At 38.7% G+C, this 21,108-nt stretch overlaps 1 protein-coding gene across 5 annotated transcripts in view; it reads right to left on the bottom strand.

Moving 5' to 3' along the window:
• STK32B (serine/threonine kinase 32B) overlaps nucleotides 1–21,108 on the bottom strand; it is a 183,942-nt gene that overhangs the window by 68,597 nt on the left and 94,237 nt on the right. The window lies entirely within an intron of this gene.

Below are 21,108 nucleotides of genomic sequence, written 5' to 3'. Positions count from 1 at the left end.
CTGACAGGATAAACCCCAAGCAACCTGGTCTGATCCGAAGGCTGACCCTGCTTTGGGCAGGACATTAGACTAGAGGCCTCTGGATGTCCCTTCTAGCCTAAATTAGTCTGTGAGTCTATGAAAAATAATGTATCCAAGTACAAAGTCCATCGTTCTTATTCCCCCTCCTTTTGGCTACAAGAAAGTTCATGAAAGGTTGAAGAGACCTGGGAGAAGACAGTATATGTGGAATTTACTGAGTCTTTGGTATAGTCCATTGCAGCTGGAAGATAGTCAGAGCTTCCACATATTAAATTCTGTCATGGGGCTTGAATGCTGATGAAGAAAATAGTGGGAATAAATAGTTTATCTTCAGCATGAAAGGAGGTTAAAATTGAAATGTTCTGCAGTTCAGCACTGGAGAGATGTAACGCAATATTTATTAGCTATGTGAAGTGGTAAAAGAATGAAGATTATTTCACCTGAAGAGGACTCTAAGAAATCTCAGTAAGAGTGAGCAAAACTAGGCAACTTTATTGCCAGTGCTGGATAAAATGAACAGACACAAAGTATATATATACATATCAGAAGGGGAGAATCTGAATTACTCATCAGGATTAATGACCATAAATAACCTGCCAGAGGTCACACTTTTGTGTCCCTTATATAGATCAAATAGTCATAGAAAAGAAGACTGAAAAACAGGTGATGATGCCATTTTCTCTAAAGCTTGAAATCCAGAACAATCTCCAAAAAAGTTTCATGTGTTCTGCTACAAATTAGCAACAAGGACATTGTAACTTTTGATCTCTACTGATATTGACTGGACTTGAAACATTGATCTAGAAATGAAAGTTGTGTGGTTGGTGAAGTCAACCATGAATTGCCTAGTTTTCTCAAAGAAAAAAAGTAATGGCTGGTTCATTGACTATCACTTCTCATTGATAACTAATTCAAAGCAGGTTACAGAAAAATATTGCAAAAAAGGTGTTATGCTGTAATTTAAAACAAAAGTAGGTCCTTAGGCTTACCTAATTTCATAGCATCTGAAAGAAAACAGTCAAAAAAGAAAAGATCTGGAGAAGGCTAAACAAAAAAATATCCTGAGAGTAAAGAACAAATAGATTAAGGTTGTTTAGTTAACAGAAAAGATCTGTAAGGTGCAATGTGACAGACATATCAAATAATAAATAGTATCTAGATGGTCAATAGAATTTTTCTATTTGCTTTTGGAACATGAAAGCAAGGTTCATATTTCACAAAACTGAAGTGAACTAAACAAACAGGGTTTTATTTATACAACTGAGAATTAAACTCAAGTTGATTACTACAAGACATAATTGTGTAAAAATGCTTCAGAGGCTTAAACAAAGATCTAGCCATTGATGTGAATAACAGAACTAGAGTTCCTCCAGCTAAGGTTAATCTAATTGGTTTAAAAAAAGCACTTCTACAAGTACAGATACTGTCTTTCCTTCACCTTTTTGAAACATCAATAATAATGCCAAACACAAGATCTATGCTTTTCCTTAAGCCTGTGAGAACTGAAAAACTAACACTTCCCATCTGTTTTATTCTGCTTTCCTGTTTTGCAGCAAACATACAAACACCACAGGCTTGGTTTCTGCCATGTATAAATGTGTGATTTTTTGCTTTTGCCTGTATTTTCTCCTTATTTCATCAAAAGATTTCATGTGTTTCCAACACAGGGACAGCTGTTCTTTGCCAGTCCAAGCAGCTTTCTAATATTATTAGAGGAAATATTTCAGTTATAACAGCTCTGGATGGGTCTGAATTCACATGTGTAATAACCCCTAACCCTTTATTTCATATCAGCAAAAAGTCCAAAGTACATTCTTTCAACTTTATATCTGACAGATTTCACTCTTTGCCTTGCTGGCTCAGAGCAGGATCTAATGTATTATCACATTTCCATTCTCTTGAGCTTCTAAAATCCCACAGTAACATTGATGAACATTTCAGTCAATAGCAGTTTTACCAGCATGACTTATTAGGAGTATTTCCATTTTTCAATGATGATTGGTTTTCTCTCAGTGAGGACCGTTGAGGTTTCAACTCTTCATTAGCCAAAGGCAACTTAGAGAAAACTCAGTTGTGTACAAACTCATGAAATGAAGTCTTAGATTTTTAAAAACAGCTCTTAACTGCTTTTATTTCAATAGACCAAAGACATGTACTCACTTTCATTCAAAGGACAGAATCTAGCATACGAACAACAGGTGTAAGTTGAAACAAGGGAGGTTCAGACTGGATATAAAGGAAAACTTTCACCATAGGGACAGGCAAGCAGTGGGACAGGCTGCCCAGAGGGGCTTTGTGGTCACCATCCTTGGAGTTTTTCAAGATATGACTACATAAAACCCTGGGGAGCCTGGTCTTATGTCATATCCAATCATCCTTTAATCAGAAGGTTGGACTAGAGACCTCCTGAGGTCACTTCCAACCTGAATTTTTCCCATGATCCTTTATGTATAGACAAGTTCTGCAGGGAGCAAAGAGAGCTTTCTCCACCCTTCAGGTCAGCAACTGAGTAGCTTCCTTTAAACCACACCTAGCTCTACAGCCCATAACACACCTCCTCCAGGGTCAGTGGTAATACCTAGTGCCCACTGACAATAAAAATCCATGGGTCACAAGATATGCTTGTCTCAGTCTGGATGTGGCAAGCCCATATTTACATGTGTATCACTAAAATTGATTGGGTTACAGTTAAGGCAGGCTATGTCCCTGCAGAATGCTAAGGGTTTTTTTCTCAGAGATCGTTTCAAAATATCCAACAGAGTAATTAAATTAGATGGATTTTGCATTCTCATAAGGGTACAAAAGAACAAGATCCAGACAAAGACCCTAGAAGTCAATAGAGGGATTACATTAGCTTCAGCAGACATTGTTTCAACCCTAATAAAATTTTTCTCGTACGCTTTTCTCTTTAGCGCTGACAATCTAACGGTATGTTGTGTAGGATAAACCTTGAAATGCTGAGTTTAAAGGCTTTTTTTCTTAATTAGGCAGCTCATTTCTTATATTAATATTTTTTCCTTATGCAGAAACAGGCATCTGAAGTTACTGTTTTCACTGGGGAAAAACAAATTGTGTTAAGATCACAGAAAGTCACATTCACTAGTTTTTAACCAACAGTGACCTTCACAATCCTGTTTGCCTTCTCTTTGTCAAAATAGTCCCAACATTCATGACTGAATGTGAGCACTGGTTGTATTCTTGGATATAGGGAATGCTATAAGAAGACTAGGAGTCTGCATTGGCTAGTAGTTAAAGTGTTAAAGTCTGGAAGACAGCTGTTACTATTTAAAAAAAGCACAGTAAAAAGCAACAATTTCTGGATAACAACCTGAAGTCATGCAGGGACAATTCCAATAACCTCAGTTTACTGAGTACCTGATTCTCTCAAATATTAAATTATTCTCAATTATTTGCTCATAACCCATTTATATACTAGAGAATATACCTGACCAGAACCTTTTATTTTTTATTAGGGTTTTTTTTTAGGTTTTGTTAGTCACACCAATGTTTCGCATTCAATCACAAATGTATACCTGCCATATAATAATAAACTGATGTGACATGAGTAATTCTGAACAATTTTCATTGCAATTAATATTAGCTGTATAACAGTTCTTAACAGCCATAAGAATGGCAATGAGTTGGGAAATGTAAGTTTCAGCTATGGATTATTCAAGTTCACATGAGACTTATCACTATATCAGAGCACTGAAGTGAACCATTTCATACATTATAAAGGGATTTCTCCTGATTATGGAAAGAAATGTGAACAGATTCTGATTTTCAGAGATAGGGACCTTATTTCCTTCCTATTTGATATTTAGATTCATAAATAATACACATGTCCAAGGTATGCAGATCATAAAGAAAGTGAGTGCATACATAGTGAGGTTTTCTTGTGGCAAATTTGTTGAAGCTTTGGAATTAGGAAAAGTCAATACATACTGGCCACCCTACAGCCAGGAGATGAATTTGGTCAGAGGTGTTTTGCTTCTATAAGGGCAGCACAGAAACGATGTATCCTTCAGAGCTGAACTGTGCAGAGTAGCTACCAATAGCACTTGCTCAAGAAATAGCCTTAATGAAGCCTGATGCATCCTCTTCCTTTTACCAACACCTCATCACTTTTATTTTTTTTAGGTTTTTGTTCCTGACCAACATCCTTCCTAGTTTCAATAAATGTTCAATGGTATTAAAACAAAGTCATAGTAAGAATCACAGAGTTCTTCACTTTATTTCCTATCAGTTGGATGGGAATGAAAGACTTTTGACTGCTCCAGACCTCTGATTGCCAGTTCACATACCCCTCACTGAGATCTCACCAGTAATTGCTGCCACTTACTGTCCTTTTATAAAAAGACCTTCAGAGCCTTCTGTTCCTGCTCTAATGAATGCCATGACATGACATGACCCCATGAATCACTGTAATTTTGAAATTTAAAGACTTCAGTAAAGTTGAAAATTGGATGAGAAGATGTGGTATTAGATTACGAGAGATCTGTAAGGAAAAAAAGTCTTGTGGATGCTTGTTTGTATGACTCTGGATGTGTTTCCACAAGGCATCACATCTGACACCCAAGCCACCAGAATAATTAAGTTCAGAAATAGGCTTTCACAGTTCATGGTGCCTGACTAAAATAGGAAGGAGGAAACGATGTCTGTTAGTAAAAGCCACTGGTCATAGGTGTGGACAGCAAATGAAGAAACAAGTGACCGAGATGACAAAAAATTAAAGTACTGGTCCTGGTCTTTACATATTTAAACTTGGGTTAATTCACTAACAACCAGGGATAAGTTACACATGTAATTTATTGTTGCATGGCTTTTGCTGAGCTGAGCTATTTATAGGAATAAATAAAAAGTATTGCACCTTTTTTTTTTAGCTATTTCTGTCTTGAGTAAGGAGAAAATTCCAGTACAGCTGAGATCCACTAATTCTGCTTGAAAGCAAAATAAATTGCTATTTTGCACCAGGATGTCCATGCATAAATTTATCTTCTGAGAAGCAAAAGGTACAATAATTCATTCAATCAAGTCAACCATTTCCATTTGCACTTTCTGGAGCCTGTTGTACACAGAGGACTTGGAATGTCAAAGAGCATTGCTTTTTTTTTGACAATTCCAGTGTCCTGTTCTAGTCTGAAATGTCAGAAAGTCTAAAATATTAATTGGTCTAAGTTCTGTCCAGTGGAACTTACTTCATCAGGCCCATCTCCATCCAGAAAAGAAGAAGAAAAAAAAAAACAAACCAAAAAAAATCTGCATTTCAGACTCCAAATAAGGCATGGAGAAAAATTTGTAGTTTTGCTGTGACTTACCAGATACAGTTTCAGAATCATCAACTTCCAGTAGAAGATTGTTTTTTTCAAATAAGTATATGTATGTGGATAGATAAATATCAGATGTCTTAGAAAAACTAACTCTTGCCTTCAGGAAAGGCTCAGACTAACAAACATTACAACTTGAAATTTAATCTGGTTTTATCACAGTGTTTTAATAGTTTTATGATATTTTAGTCGTATGTTCAAATCTCACAGTACTCATTAAAGCAACTTCTAAATCTAGAAATTAATAGAAATCCACAGAATTCTGTGTGAAAAAAAATGAGTAAAGGTTTCACGATTTCAAAATCGTTCCATAAAACTGAAACACCTATGAAAAGATTCTAAACATGCAATCTCAAATAATATATTTATCACCAATCAGAAATACATAGTTTTGTTGTTATACAGTCTGTGATGAAGCTGAGGTACTCAAAAAGTCAGTATGCCTTGCAAAAAAAATTTGTTATTGGGTTTTCCTATTTAAAATCCTCTCTCTTTTTTTTTTTTTTTTTTTTTTTAAATCTTTTGTTTTCTTTGCAATTCCTACTCCTGGGCTTTAATGCAGAAACAAAAAATACATAACTGCTTCTAACTATCCAGTAGCAAGAATTCATATGATACTAATCAGAATCCTATCATCTAGCCCATTATCACACTTCAGAGCTTTTCCTTCTGTGTGGCAACAAGACCATTTTCTAGTATGTATGCAAGATATAACTGCTGTAATAATTATGACAAGTGAAAAAGCTATCACTAACAAATGCCTCTGAAGACCTTATCTCTTCCTATGTACCTCTAAAGAGTGTCTGGACACCTGGCTCAAGGCTTGGGATTGTAGTACCTAGATATATAGAAATATGTTAATGTGATGCTGAACATTATGGTGCTTGTGGTTCCTTTTTAGTTTAGTACTATTTTTTACCAGGTGTCCATGAAGATCTTGGCTTTTCTTAGCACTTGTACTTGCCAATTTTGTATAGCTCTGATAACAAAGCTGTCAAAGAAGGTACTGAAACATGTTTATTTACAAATACCTCAACTGGAACAAGGTTGTTATTTTCCAATTTTTATCTCCATTTGGAAAAATAGTTATGAAAATATCTTCAATTCTCTACTTGTAACAATAGGTGGCAGTAATGATATCCACATTTGTCTGAATGGCCAGTGGTCTTTGAAAACACTGTAGTTGTCAATTTTATCTTAGAGAAATAGTTGTGGTAAATATTGTTGTCCCAGGTTGAAGAAAATGACTTTTTTAAAAACAGGAATCCTGTACTGAACCTTTCACATTTCTGGGTATATAGAGCCAGATAACAGTTGTCTTTGGCTAGGTTTAGCTCCTGAATTTGCACAGGTGTTAAATTAAAATAAAATAGAATATATTTCATTATATTGTTCTTCCTGAAGACCCAACGTGACTTTGTCACAGAGGTAATTTTATACTGCCATAACAAGAAAAATAGGTGAAGATTCCTATATGCTATAAAAGCTAGAAAGATTTGTCCAAAGGAGAAGGTGAACCTGTACTTTGCCTCCTCTGTGATGCATTGTATAATGTCGCAGAGACTGGGATTGGAAAGTACCACTGCGGCCATATAAACTGAGCTTTTACATAACAAAGCCCAGACTGTGTTATCTAGGATTCCTCGTCCGGACACAGTAGTTCTTTTCCAAGTGAACACTAACCAGCACAAATGACTTGCAGGCAATACGATGGTTAGTTTTCATCTCGCCTGAAGGGCTCAAAGTAACGGCAAATGTGCCACTTCCTTTGCTAGAACTGTCTTCTAGAGTGAACGCTACACATGACTACAGCCCTTCGACTTTTGCGTAGCTCTGAGGGGAACCTTGAACAGCTGTCAACATTGTAATGATGCCAAAACATCACCACGTTTCATATAAGAAGTCTTTTCAGCCAAATGCTTCTCCAGATCACATGGAGGAGTCATGCAGAATCACTATGTAGCAGTAATTTGTTGATCATCTTACAGCTGGTGACTCTAATCTTTTCTGTGTTGTAGCATCAAGTATTGCTGAGACCTTCTGTGCATATGAGTACAAAGGTCATACCCCTGTGTCTGAATCGGCTTTCAAGAACAGGTGACTTCTCTGATAACCACGCAAAGTGGACGGTCTCACTAGACACTAACTGGAGTATGGCATTTGGAAAAAATTATCTGGTCCAGCAGGAAAGCATACACATTGCAATGGTGATGCTTCTTTCCATGATACCATGTGAGGCTTTTGACTAGGAATAAGAGGGAGAAAGTACTCAGCATGTACTCTGACAGCAATTGCATGAGTATCAGTCTCCTTCCAGTAAAAGGCATAAGTCTTCCAATCTACACAGACAGAAATCCATGTGTGAAACTAAATGAGGGAAGAAATTGATGACATTTGTCCTCTGCCTAAAGATAAATCAGGAGAGCATTGTTACTAATAAGCACGTTTGGCTTTATCTGTTGTAAAAAGCTAGCATTGAAAGAGTGGTGTTTTGCAATGGCTGAAATTTATGTAGCTGCTCCTTTCTTTTTCAGTGCATAAAGTACAGATTAGACCCATTCAGATGTATCCCATCTCCAACAGTTTGCTCAGCTTATCAGACAAACTAAAAAAAAAAAATAAGTACAGAATTCCAAACACACACATGTGCTTAAGTCAACCACATTTCATAGTGTGTAATTACCGTATAATATACCTAAAATTTGCCTTAAAAGCCCTACCAGTTTCTATACATAAAAGTTCATCAGGCATCTGTTAGAACAGCAGTATCCCAAATAACAACATCACATTGTTTAACAACCGTTTCCTTCATGCATACCAAAGTGCAACTAATTACTGACAACGTGGCTGGCAATTAAAGTATGGTTCAGCACGGTGGACTTCACGTGCAGGCCAAGGAAGGTGACAGCAACTTCCAAAGGTTTCAGGTTCTCAGCGAGTGCCAGGGCAGTCATCCCTTCAATGCAGCAGTGAAGCTTCCCATTAAGCGCATTTTCTGCTGATCCAAGTTTCAGCAGTACAGTGCAGCAGGGAGAACGGCTGGAGACCAGCAAGCAGAAAACAACCATGCAATGCTGTCTCGTTCACTCTGAACTGAAACCTCAAATGCTAGCATGACTGTCAGATTCCCCACTACCCTCACCACTGCCATCATCTCCTGCTGGCTCTGTGACATGAGAACCATGGGTTTAAGTATTTGGGCCTTTATTCTTCAAATTGACTGGCTCAGACCCCATAATATACACAACCAGGACATATCACTGAGAGGAAGCTGAACATGTTCCACAGTCAAGTGAGCTTTGATGTCCTGCATATGCTTCCCCTTCTGGGTGGTTTTATAGATTTAATATATGCAAAAGTAAGCTGCAGTAGACCAGGACGGGAGGTGCAGAGTCTGTGCTTGAAACGAAAACTATACTTGGTAAATTATTAAAAAACCTGACCTGCTGCTACCTGAAATGTCAGTAGCCGCTGGCAGGTCTTCTTGTGAAATCCACCAACAGATGGAATAATTCCATGAAATAGAGGGGCAAATATCTGATTTTATGCTGCATTTGGTCCCTCCAACCAATCTTTAATGTTTTGAACAGAAGTCTCATAACACTTTTCTACTTCCAGCCTCACCTATCCTGGAAAGGAATGTAATGAATTACTTCTAAGAATAAATTTGGATGCTTTTAAGAAGGAATATTTACAAAAAAACTCAGAGAGCAGTAAATATGTGTATTCCTGCAGATTGCTGTCTAAGATAGATGAGACTTGACAGGCTACATTTGACGCAAACCTCAACTCATATTCCAGTACACCACCTTTTTAAGAAGTCTCCCTATTCTAAGAGATGTCAACAACATATTGCTTGAAATCAAACAGCCAAGTATTCCAACTCCTCTTGATGAACTTGGATAAGGAATGAAAGATCAGCAATATTACTTAAGTTCACAGACTGCAGTAGCAACATCCTGGTTAAGATTAGTAGGCAAGAATATAGTACAGGTGAAGGTGTATTTAAACTAGACTGTGCAGAGAAGCTGCTGTTACAGTAACTACTTATGCTGAAATTATTATAAGGATTATTCTTTCTACTTATTCAACTGAAAATAGAGATGGGATTCAGCTCTCAGATTAAAGTACTTGGATTAGGTTCTACTGTGAATTAGGTGTCTACATTCCCATTTATAGTCAATGGGAGTTTAAACAACATGGTCATTGGAGTGTAAAGAGCCATTCAGATGACTTTCTATTTTTGGATGAGCTGAATAGCTTTTTAGATTCTGTCAACTGTGTTGACTAGGTATCCACTTGCTTGGACAGCCAACTAAAAAAAATATAGACTCCTGCATTTAGATCTTGGTGAACTGTGGAATAAGTTTTTAAAAACATAAGAAACTTCTTGCATGCTGTGTGGAATTATGAAAACAACGGGGGATGTTCTCGAGTCAAATTATTGTAATGTGTTATCACAAAAGCGCAGGCAGGTATTTAAGCCTCTTGCAGGAGTCACGCTTCTGGTGCTCATTGTCTTGTTTGACGTCATCTCACACCACGAAGAACGCAATCCTTCATACATGATAAATTGTGCTGCAGTTAAAATACCTTGCACGCTTCAGAATTTGATGCTGCCATCAAATAAAACATCTTCCTCATTTGTGGCATGAAAACCTCTGAGGCTCTGTAGGGTCTTGTAGCTGGGTGAGGTTAAGAGGGGGGTGTCTGAGGAGGGAGCCCAGGGCTTCCTCGCTTCCCTCCAGACAGGTAGCCATCACAAGCCCAGCTGTCTGGGGCATCCAGGGAACATGGCACTGCCACAGAGCTGCTTTTGTACAACTGGAGCCACATTTCATCACAGTGAGATAAAATCTTGTCTGATGTAAGGAAACGGGTGACAAATATTTCTTAGGAGACAAAGGCAGGCAATGACTGAGCTCCACCTTACTGAGCTCCACCTTTCTTCCCATTAACTAAAGAGTTAGTTACACTGGTTTCATGTATGCGTTCCAAAATCTAGACAACAAAGCCTTAATAATTCAATTTCTCGGCTTTAGATCTGTTATTCCTTTTTGATACTGTATCTTCCAAAAGCAAATATTAAACAATAATGACAGGATAAAAGACTGTTAGCTGGAAATGGACATCCTTACCTATAGGCTCATAATTCTTAGTTTCAGCAGCAGAGGTACTCTGTGACTCGGGGAAATAAGCTGATACTTTAATTAGTGTTCAACTCTCTATACATATGTAAGTGCATGTATTTGCATTGGGGCCCGTCTGCAGAGTGTTTCTGTGGCTGAGTAGGTTTGCAGAAGAGAGTTGAAGGAGCACCATCAGGGGAAAATTCTGCAGCATCTCAAATTAAGAGGCAAGCTGTGAGTCTCTGTAGAATTTAAAGGCAGAACTCTAGATAATGAATACATTTAATGAGCATAAAAGCTGAGAAATACAGCATTTGGGCAATAGGTTTTCCACTCAGCAAGTCTTACTAAGTGACTATATTAGTAATTATTACTGATTGTTGACAATAAGTCAATTATTTTTTATTGACTTGCATTCAAAATAGAGCTCTGACCCTCATCAAGTGGCCTTATTGATCTGACATTTTTAAAGAGGACCATGCCTTAATATTTGTAGCAGCTTGAGAGAGCAACATAGGAAATCTAGACAGACATACTCAAAACCACTCAGCCTTCAGTAAGCCTTACCCCTCTGACCTGGAATTCATATACTGGCATCATATACAGGCATTTCCCCTGTCACTGCTCCCCCTGACTTCATGGTGCCTCTCTCCCATGTTCTCCACTCTCTCTGGTCACTCCTGATTTTGGCTTTTAGGGTCAGCCCCTTTCCACAACAGGTCTTCCTTGCCCACACCCCACACCACACTCTGCACTCCCCAGTCTCTCCTTCAGCCCTCCTACTGTCCCTCCGGACATCTCCTCCACACTTTATGCAGGGAGATTATGTCCTTTTTCTTCTTGGTACCCTCAAATCCATCTATCTTACCACCAATTTCTTTTTTTCTTGCTACTGGCTCTCCAAAGTGTAGCTGCTCAGCTGGCTGAAAAATCAGCCACGTTCACTGAAGGTCCAGACGGTGAACTCATGGGCCAGACATTCAGAGCTCAGTGTAAGACTGTCCAACTAGTTTGTTTTTCTGACATTGTTAAAAAATTGATACCTTCTGTGCTGTTATTGTTCTTGTAGTGTGTTTTTATCATTCATGAAGTCTTTTATCATTCCAGTTCCATCGCAAATCATTTAACATTGAATGATAACAACTACAGAGAAAGATGAGATTTTAAGCAGGGTTGGTTTTTACTAAAAACTAATGAAGTTTGAGGGCTAAATAAAGCCAGAGAAAAATATGGTTTGAACGTCAAAATGCTTACAATATGAACTAAACCTGACAGCAGGGTAAAGATAAAGATGTATAGAAAAAGGGCCCACAGTTTTATCATAAGAAACTCATATTTATCTTCTGAAGTACCTGTGCTCATAATTAAACTCCCAAACATAAAAAAAAAGTGTGAAATGTGCAGTAAGAATATCACTGAAATAAATCGTGAGACTATAACATCATTAGGCACAGAATAGTCACTGTGAAAGGAAAAAAAAATAGAAGCTCTAGCCTTGTATTGTTTTTATCATTAGACTAGAAAGCAGCTCCTCTGCATTCATAACAGCACCAAAGTTTCATGTGTATAACAAGATGAACAGATAAATGACTGGATAAAAACTGGGAGTCACTGAAGAGAGGTTATTTCTCATTCTTGTTAGTCTGACTGTAAAGATTATTTTGATCATCAGTGTAAAGAGTGACCAAATTCACCAGAATCTAATTTAATAAATTTTGGTTCATTGAAAGTGTACCACCTCCCAGGTGCTGATCCTGCCTTGCAAGGTCCCAGTTTGGCACTGTATTTTAAGGTCTTTCCCTGCTGATAGCAGTTCTGCATGTGCAGGAGCACCACAACTGCTGAATTGCAGGCTTGCCTTGTCTCCTCTGCTGCAGAAAAGTGCAATTATCCCCACTGGGTCAGTAGGAAATTCCCCCGGGGATGAGTGTAAGCTGCGTACGCACATGTTGGGAGAAGCAGAGGCTCATCAGTAGGACTGTCTGTCTTATAGCGTCAAAGCTTTGAGCTGCTCTGCTTTCTCCTCTGTAAAACCCATCCAGGGGAGTTGGGGCAGGATTTCACAGAGGATGTAGAGATGTTTGAAAATAACCTCGAGGGAATGCCCCAAGGAGCTCTCAAAAAAGGATACAGAGAATAAATGCAAGAGAAAAAAAATGGAGAAGGCAACTTCAGCAGAACAAATCTCATGGCAATCTGTAACTTAATTACAGTCCCTGCCCACCAGATGATTTGTTTTGAAAGATTAAACCCTGTCTGATGATCAGTGTTGCAACTCCCACTCATTCTCATCCCTTTGTATATCTGCTAAGTCAAAAATTGTACAAAGCAGACCACATCTCACCTGAAATATCAAAGCTGTGCTGAAAGCTGCTGAATGCATTTCTAAGGCAAGAAGGAAGCTTGAATTGCAATATCCTTTAATGAAATGCCTTCTGCCCCACCATGGACAATCTACTCAATTCCTGAGATATAAAAGACTATTGCACTGATGAGGAAATAATGTAAATGTGCAGGTTTTGCCTTAAGTCTTTGTTATTTTGCCATATATTAAACCAAAACTTACATTGTAAGGAAATCTCCAAGGGAATGATAAAATACGCTATGTGTGTATTGCTCATCCAAGCTGAAAAAATGTTGCAACCATTAAAGCAGAAAGAGGAGAAAGAAGCAATTGTCCATATGCTGCTATTGGTTTATATGTTGCTCAGCCTGAAGTTTACAGTCTTTTTCCATATTTCGTCTCTCCATCTACATACTTTAATCAAAGATTTTAAATTTCTTCACTGACTACAAACCAAAAAATGACTTAAGTACATTGCATGCAAATCTGCCACTTCAGTGGAGAGAATATGCCTGCGTATACAGTCATGATGTGAAATTTCCAAGATGCAAACATGTCAGAATACTTTTAATATAACATTAACAACAAAGCTTTGGAAAAAAAGGATCAATATTGTGTCGGAGGGGATTGGCTCTTGTTCTCTCCTCTGTTAATTAAGCCTTCATTCATTGCTAATTTGATCTTGCTGGTGAGAGGAGCTTTCGTTCAGCCTCTCCTCCCCTCCCAGCTGGCCCAGGGAGGCCGGGACAGCAGCACCACCCCAGGATGGCAGGTGGGGGCTGGAAGGTCACAAAACCAGGGTAAACCAGGCAGTGTCATACGAGGCAGACAATTCATACTGTGGAGACACTTATGCCTCTCTAGAAGGAATGCTTAATCATTTTAACTACTCATTGAAAATTATTTAAATGTTATTAATACTCTTGATTATTATATTTAGAATTACAGTATCAACATGCCATTAATATGGTGGTCTTCGCTAGTATACATAAGTTGGGAGCAGATGCCTATACTAAAATCACTTGAAGCTTTAAAGCAACACCAAGAAATTTCTAACAGATTTCTGAGAAAGAAAGATGGCTCTGATAGCACTCACACCGCATTGGCCACAAAGAAACTAGCAATATACTAAAGCAGAAAACTGGCATAAACCAGATCAGATTTGTGGATGGAAACTTGAGATAATCTTGACTATAGAGCTCTGCTTCAATTCTGTCAGCATCTTCTGCTTCAGTGTCTGAATCTATGAAAATGGTTCATGATCAAAATTTTAATACTGAAGAGTGGGGGAAGGAAGGAAGGAAAACATTTAATTTCATCATCAATCAATAGGGTGATAAATTGCATTTTAATACATATCATGTGCCCTGAAGACTGCTTTTATAAGACTTCTCTTCCTAAAAGGTAGGTTAACGTAAAGGGATTATTAAAGAAAACCAGAAGGAAGCAAAAGACAGTAACACAGACAGGTGATGGCAGCTGATTTAAGTGTGTGTGGGGTGCTCTACAGAAAATAGAAGCAATTCATAGGAAAGTCATTATAATCCCAGAACAAACGCAATGAAGGGCTTTAGGAAAGCCCTCTGGAAGACAGACGTAGATGAAAACGCCAAACCAATACTATGCTCCCTGCCACAGTGACCAGGAAGTGGGAAATGCAAAGCATGGAACTGGCAAATTGGTGTGTAATACCTACATGGACTTTCTATGTTGCCTTTGAGCACACGCCACAGAAAAGGATGTGCTGAGCCCAGGCATCAGCGGACCTGCTGGCATCTCCAGGATGCTGGTTATCACACTCATTGCAGCAGCAAGCTCTAGGGCAAAGTAATTCCCTAGTAGCTTTTTGTTGCCCATTTTCAAAAAGATTTGTACCTCCTGATGAGGCAGAGAGTCTGAATTTGCCTGGGCCTCAGTTTCTCTACACTGTCTCCTCTTCCTGTGTACTTAGCCGTGAACAGCATGAAGTGCTGATTCCCTGTGTGGAAATGCTTCATCTTGCTCCAACAGAGCTGTTTTCCGATAATGAAGAGTATGGAGCTACAACTACCTGGAGCAAGTCAGACCTGTATAAGTCCACAATTCCCTAGTAATGCTATTGTGATTTTAGAGTTTTAGAAAAAACAAGATCTTTCATGTTTATTATGTCCGTTGCAGCTAAATGACAGTGAGGTGAGGAAGGATTCAGGAAAACCTTTAAATCAGTGTGTAAAAATTACAATTCAGATAAAATTGTTTGAAATTCTTTCTAGTTGCATTATAGAAGAATTAGACATAACTTTTTCTTCTAGGTACATGTCATACACTCCTCTGTCTAGATCATATCTACACTTGTGTGGGTGTCTGTTTTTAAACAGAGAAGCAAGGAAAAAGAAAACCAACTATAACCACAGGACTTTTTTAGTGAAGGACACTTGTTCTCTAGAGCTCTATACAGCACAAACAAACACTTAGGATGGGCTCAGTTCAGGTTATCTTTGGCCACTGGAGGTTTTTCACCTAATGCAAGGTAGTTGGCCAAGCTCAGTCAACAGCTCAGGTCTTCCCTCTCCTAACATTGACCGGATGCCTAAATTTGAAATCATGTAGGGCTTGTGAGATGAGTTTTCCTTGGCTAAACAAAATATGTCATGTAAGCACATTCTTACAACTTTGCAATAATGAGAAGAAGGAGGATGAAAGAAATGGCTGAGGGGCAACTTCATCTACTCACTTGAAAACTGTAAGGAACAAAGCAATCTCCTGCTGACTGCAATGAGGATCCCTCAGCAATGAGGGATGAAAAGAGTGAGGGTGTGGTGGGTGTCTTCTGGTATTTCACATGAGTGATGAAGGGAGAGCCCACTATGCCCACGATAAAAGATTATATCAGTGCCGTTGGCAGGACTGCAGCACCTGATGGGGCATCACGCATCTCAGAGTGTTCCCTGTGTCTCCTCCCCAATACAGGCAGTTTTACTTCATTAGTAATCTAGTCTCTGGATATTAAAATCTCCATGTGTTTCCAAACCAACTTCATTTATTTGCAGTATGTCATCTGGTATATCAAATAACTTTTTATTTTACTGTTGCCAAACAGAAGCAAAATTAATTTGTTCTTTTAGGTAGAGAACTCTGTTCAAAAGTTGAAAGGATTGTTCTCTGCATATTCATATCTTGTGATATCTAATCTTTTTTTTAAGGACATGACTGAAATTTAAATACATTTTGTGCCTACATTTTGTGAATCACTTTTTGATCAGTGCTGGTTCATAAGCATTCAGCAGGTTTTCTGTGCTTTGTGGTTTGCATGGTGTTTCTTTTTTGGCTGGTTTTGATATGTTTTCTAATCTGCTTCTCTTACATAACTCATTGCTCAGGTTCTGCAATTTGTCCTTGGAAATAAAGTGGGCTTGCACTTGTTTAAAGAACATAATAGAATGACATGGAAGAGACATGGGAAAACAAATTAAGAAAATTCGATGGACAGGCCTCTTGACCTGTCATTACCTTTGGTAATGCTTATGAGTAATTTTTTCCCATTTCATCTACTTCAGACTCTACTATATTTTCTTCTTCACCTGCACATGCTTACGAGCAAGAAGACTACTAGTATGCACTGAAATCCATAAGAAACTGTGTCCTTTTAGTATGTCCTGGTAAATCTCAGGTTGGCACTATTCTGCCTGTGACAGCTGTGAAAAACAACAAAGGGCAAATTCTCCATTTTCAAATAATTTCCAAACCTATTTACTGCTTACATACTAAATGGACAGTGTTACGAAGGGAACATTTTAAATTAGAGCTTGATCGTTTGGTGTATGGTATCACAAGTGAGACTGGGAAAGCCCGTTTTAAAGAAGAGTCTAATCATTTGCACATATTACCTTATTTCACCAGACCGCTGAACACCTTGAAAGGCTCAATGGTAATGAACAAGCAGGCATCTGCTACACCGTAGCCCAGCCTAGCAGTGCTGAACAAAGAGTACAGCTTGTCTAGCTGGTAGCAGCAAGACACCCTTACTCTGCAGTGGATCAGCTGGCAGAGGAAAACGTAATGCTCGATTTGTCACCATTTTCCATTAGCTTTTGCCCACCCTGCACTGCTGCTGAGTAGCTGTTCAGAGCTGGAACAGCTCCTGGTGCTACTCTGCGTTGGAAGCAGAACTTGCAGGAATGGAAAACAGAGTGGTGATCACAGTAGCCACACAGCAGAGATCTGCCAAGCTGGGTTGGTTCCAGTCATATTGTGCTTCAACCAAAAATTTATATGTATGTTTATATATGTACACATACACACACAAATGGTTTTGCATTAAAAAATACCCCACTGAAATAAAAAAAGCCCTGGGCATGCAGATCAAACAACTAGTCCGGTATCCTAAAATTGTGCTGGAAGGTTACTGCAATTTCCTTTCCAGACATCTGCCACATCCAGCCTCCTTTCTGAGCAGATGAAAACCAGTGGAGCCAAATGATGATGAAAAGTGGTAAGGGCAATGCAGTTAACACTTGCCCCTTCAGAAAGAGAAAACGTGATTTTATCAGCACGAGCGTGTTACTTGGGCAGCAGCCGCAGCACTGCAGGGCCAGCGCTGCTCTGAGCCAAGGCTTTAGCTGCAAGAGCATCCTGGGAGAGACAACACTGGAGCTACTGCTGGAAGAACCAGCTGAATGAAAGTGGGCAGCCTACTTTGGTGAGGAAGCAGGTGGTTTTATTGAAATGTATGAACAGCAATATTTGTGAAAGGAGGAGGTTGAGTTACTCAGGGCTGAAATAAGTTTATTCAGCCTTTGATGGAAAACTTTTGTCCAGCACATTATTCACTGGTATTATACAAGCAGCGCTGGAAAGAATGTGTTTAGTCATACCGTCTCGAAACAGCAGAATGCCAGATTTGATCCAACGTTTGAGAATGAATAAGACCATGTGAATTGTCAGAAGCCTTTCTGTGTGTAGTGGATCCGATGGTCTATAATAAACACCATTCATCCAGCTTTCAAAGCATTATTTTTTCATTTAAGAAATGTGGATAAAATATTATTACAGCAAGGCTGTGAGGAAATAAGGTTTTGGGATGTAGCCATTACCGGCAACCAGCAATTTAGAGATATCTCAATATTAACTTAGCTGTTGTGTAAGTTAAGTGAAAAATTTGCCCAGAATAGCCTTCAAATCATAGCTTGAAACTTATAGCTTTTCTTTTGAAATTTTTTATAATTCTGGCTGAACATCTATATAATGCAAACATTTACAATAGAGCTGCAAGACACACAATGCAGCATTCCTTATGAAATCCACTATTGCAGCATTGTGCCTGACAAATATGGATTTTTATATACATGGATGTGATTAATAAAAATGAAAAGTTTCATAAACACACCAGAACAATAGTGGTTTTTACACTATTTATGGATAAATTTGTCCCTGCAGAAACAATACTTCTATTGCTGAAATGATTGCCACATTCAAAGTACACAATGCTAACCACATCAGCAAATACAGAGGTGTTGCAAGGCATCTCCAAGGGGAACTGGCATAGCACTGATCTGGACACTTCTACATCCATTCATACATGCCTGATAATTTCTGTCCCCTTCATTACCACTTCCTCTTATACTAGACTCCTGGGGCTGCAGATTAACCCTGAAAAAAATTGTTCTGACATGTTGCTGGATGCAACAGTAATGGAAACCTGAACACATTTCATACACATCTGTAAATATTGAGAAGGAGTTAAGTTCCTGACTCACACATCATATATTCAGCTCTTTATAATACTGCAATTTGAAAATCCACCTACCCAGTCTGATGAATCATTCAACTATTCTTTCTTTGTAGCCCAGACATAATTTAGTAGGGGCTCTCTCAATGACTCTGTGACTCACTAACCTTTTTTCCCCCTTTTGCTGCCAATGCACTCATTTAAAAATGAAAGATCTAATACAGTTTTGTAGGTTAGTGTGTGAATGCTGGCTGGAAACATTTGGTCACAGTGATATTGCTGAGGTCTGCTACCACGAAGTATAAACACCAACCAGCTCACTGGTCTCACCTCTGATCGAGACGGTGTGTTTGCAATGATAAAATAATGGCTACAAGTCTCCTCACTGTGCATCACTGCTGGCTCAGCTCCTGAGCCAATTTAAATCAGCATTGCACTCTTGATGCCAGCCATGCCGCAGAGATTTATGGCAGCTGAAGACCCATCCCACAGAGTGCTGTTCCAGGTGGTGGCGAGGCAGAAGGCAGAATGTGCTGGGACTCTCCTGGCTAAATAATGTGTTCACCGGCGTGTGGATCATTTGGGATTTTATGGTAATTGGTGGGAAGACGAGAGACGAAAGGCTCCTTGTGCCACAGTTGGGTGATTCGGGCAGTAAGTAAGTAGTGAAGTGGGAGAGCCACGCTCAGATCTCAGGTGAGCCAGCTTCAAAATAAACTTCTCTTCTATAACACAGCAGAGTTCTGAGCCAGACTCTTTATACCCTAAAAAATAATCCTAGCAAGCCAGGCAGTAAGATCTGCCACAGGCTAAGAAACAGGTATTTTGACACGTCTGGTTTTGTAGAAACTTTTGGGGTAGAGTAAAAGCAAAAACCAAACCCCAGACCTTGCCTCTAAATCGAGCCAACAACCAGCTCTAGACCCTTCCTGCCTTCCCCTGCCTTAGTGCAAATCGACAAGTATTGAAGCCAGTGGTGTTACTCTATACTACAACCAGTGCAAAAGAGAAAAGTAAGCAAAATCAAGTGCTTACAAGTCATGATTAAGTAATACAGAAGAGAACAAAGTGTCTTGCCCAATTTCACAGTTGGACCATGGCAATGCAGACACTGTCACATATAAACAACCACGGAGACTTCAGTCCAGTCCTTCATTCTCTTAAGACATCTGCCACCTTTCACAGGCTTTTTTGTGAAACATTTTTAAGTCACAGGCTTGTAGCAAAATACAAGTTCTGATTACGAACTGGATTCTCTCATGAATGTTTTGACAGCCTATTTGCATAAAATGTCTCGTCATTAAAATGAGGGTGAGAAAAATGCTCATCAATTTGTTTTTCACCAAGAACATTCCTTAAGGCATAGAAGGAAAGGTCAGCCAAAATTCTGAGTTCCACCTTTAAAATATTCTCTGAGAAAGGAAAACGTATGCAAAATACATGGAAATGCTCTAAAATAATAACAGTGTGCTAAAGATACAAAATTTCAGAAATTGCCTGCAACATTTGTAGGAGTTTTAACTGCAAGCAAAACAACTGTTGCAACGTTTACTTGAATTTTGTCTTGTGCAGTTTCAGTAATACAGAACACCCATACACTACTGCACCTCAGATTAAAGAGACTTCGTATGGACCCTCCCTCTTCAGAAAGTCAGATCATACTTTTTATTGGTTCTTTATTGCAAAATCATGAAGCAGCTCTGGTAGGTGAATGGGATGAGAACTCTTAGTATATTTGGAGGAATTTTTTTATACTGGACACTGGAAGATCTATGCCACAGCTTCGTTTAGTTTGGTCTCTGAAACTCACATCCAGCTTCATTAAGACAGAAAACTGATAATTTTTATATTCAGACCACTGTAAATCAGGAAGGAATACCCTGAATTTAGCCTAAAAAGAGTAAAATGCAGGCTCAAGCCCATATTTTTATAATTTCACAGTTGCTGTGTTAACATAAAAAAAGAAGTTACCCTGCTGCTTCAGTTAAATGCCAAATTGTTTAAGGAAAACAAGCAGACCCTGATGCTTGACATCTTTTTTGACGTGAATACTGATAGCCAGCGGTAAGGCAGTAAAAATAACAGATTGTTGTAATCTAAGAAGTGCAAAAAGGATGCACCATCTAATACTGTTCCAATTTATTTCTACTATTTCTTTTATTTCCCCAACTCTCTTCCTCCTTCTGACCTTCATGCAGATTCTGCAAATAAACAAATTATTCTTTATTCTCAGCCTTTGGTTTTGTAACCTTTCCCTGATGTTGTGTGAAGTTCTTGCACTGGATTACAACATTTTTGTGCTCAGGAACATTGGGGCAATGAAGAACTAAAAATAAATTAAAAGCAGCCACAATGCTGTTATGGGTTGTATTTAGTGTTTAAAGACCATAGTAAAAAACATACATCAGAGTATGAGGTCAGAACAAGAAAAAGGTAGTATGAGAAGGATATGGGGCTACTGAATGGTCGAGGGCAGAAAGAAAATATTTTAAAACACCATCCTTGGATAACAATGGAAACTTTTCAGAGATTTTGAATAAACAGAACCATGTAATCAGATATGTGATAAAAATCCTCTGC

This window comes from Haliaeetus albicilla, chromosome 1 (genome assembly GCF_947461875.1).
Source record: "Haliaeetus albicilla chromosome 1, bHalAlb1.1, whole genome shotgun sequence".
In the NCBI taxonomy this organism is placed as follows: Eukaryota; Metazoa; Chordata; class Aves; order Accipitriformes; family Accipitridae; genus Haliaeetus; species Haliaeetus albicilla.
Note: the sequence above shows the minus strand (reverse complement) of the source record. Positions and strands in the feature narration are given on the sequence as shown.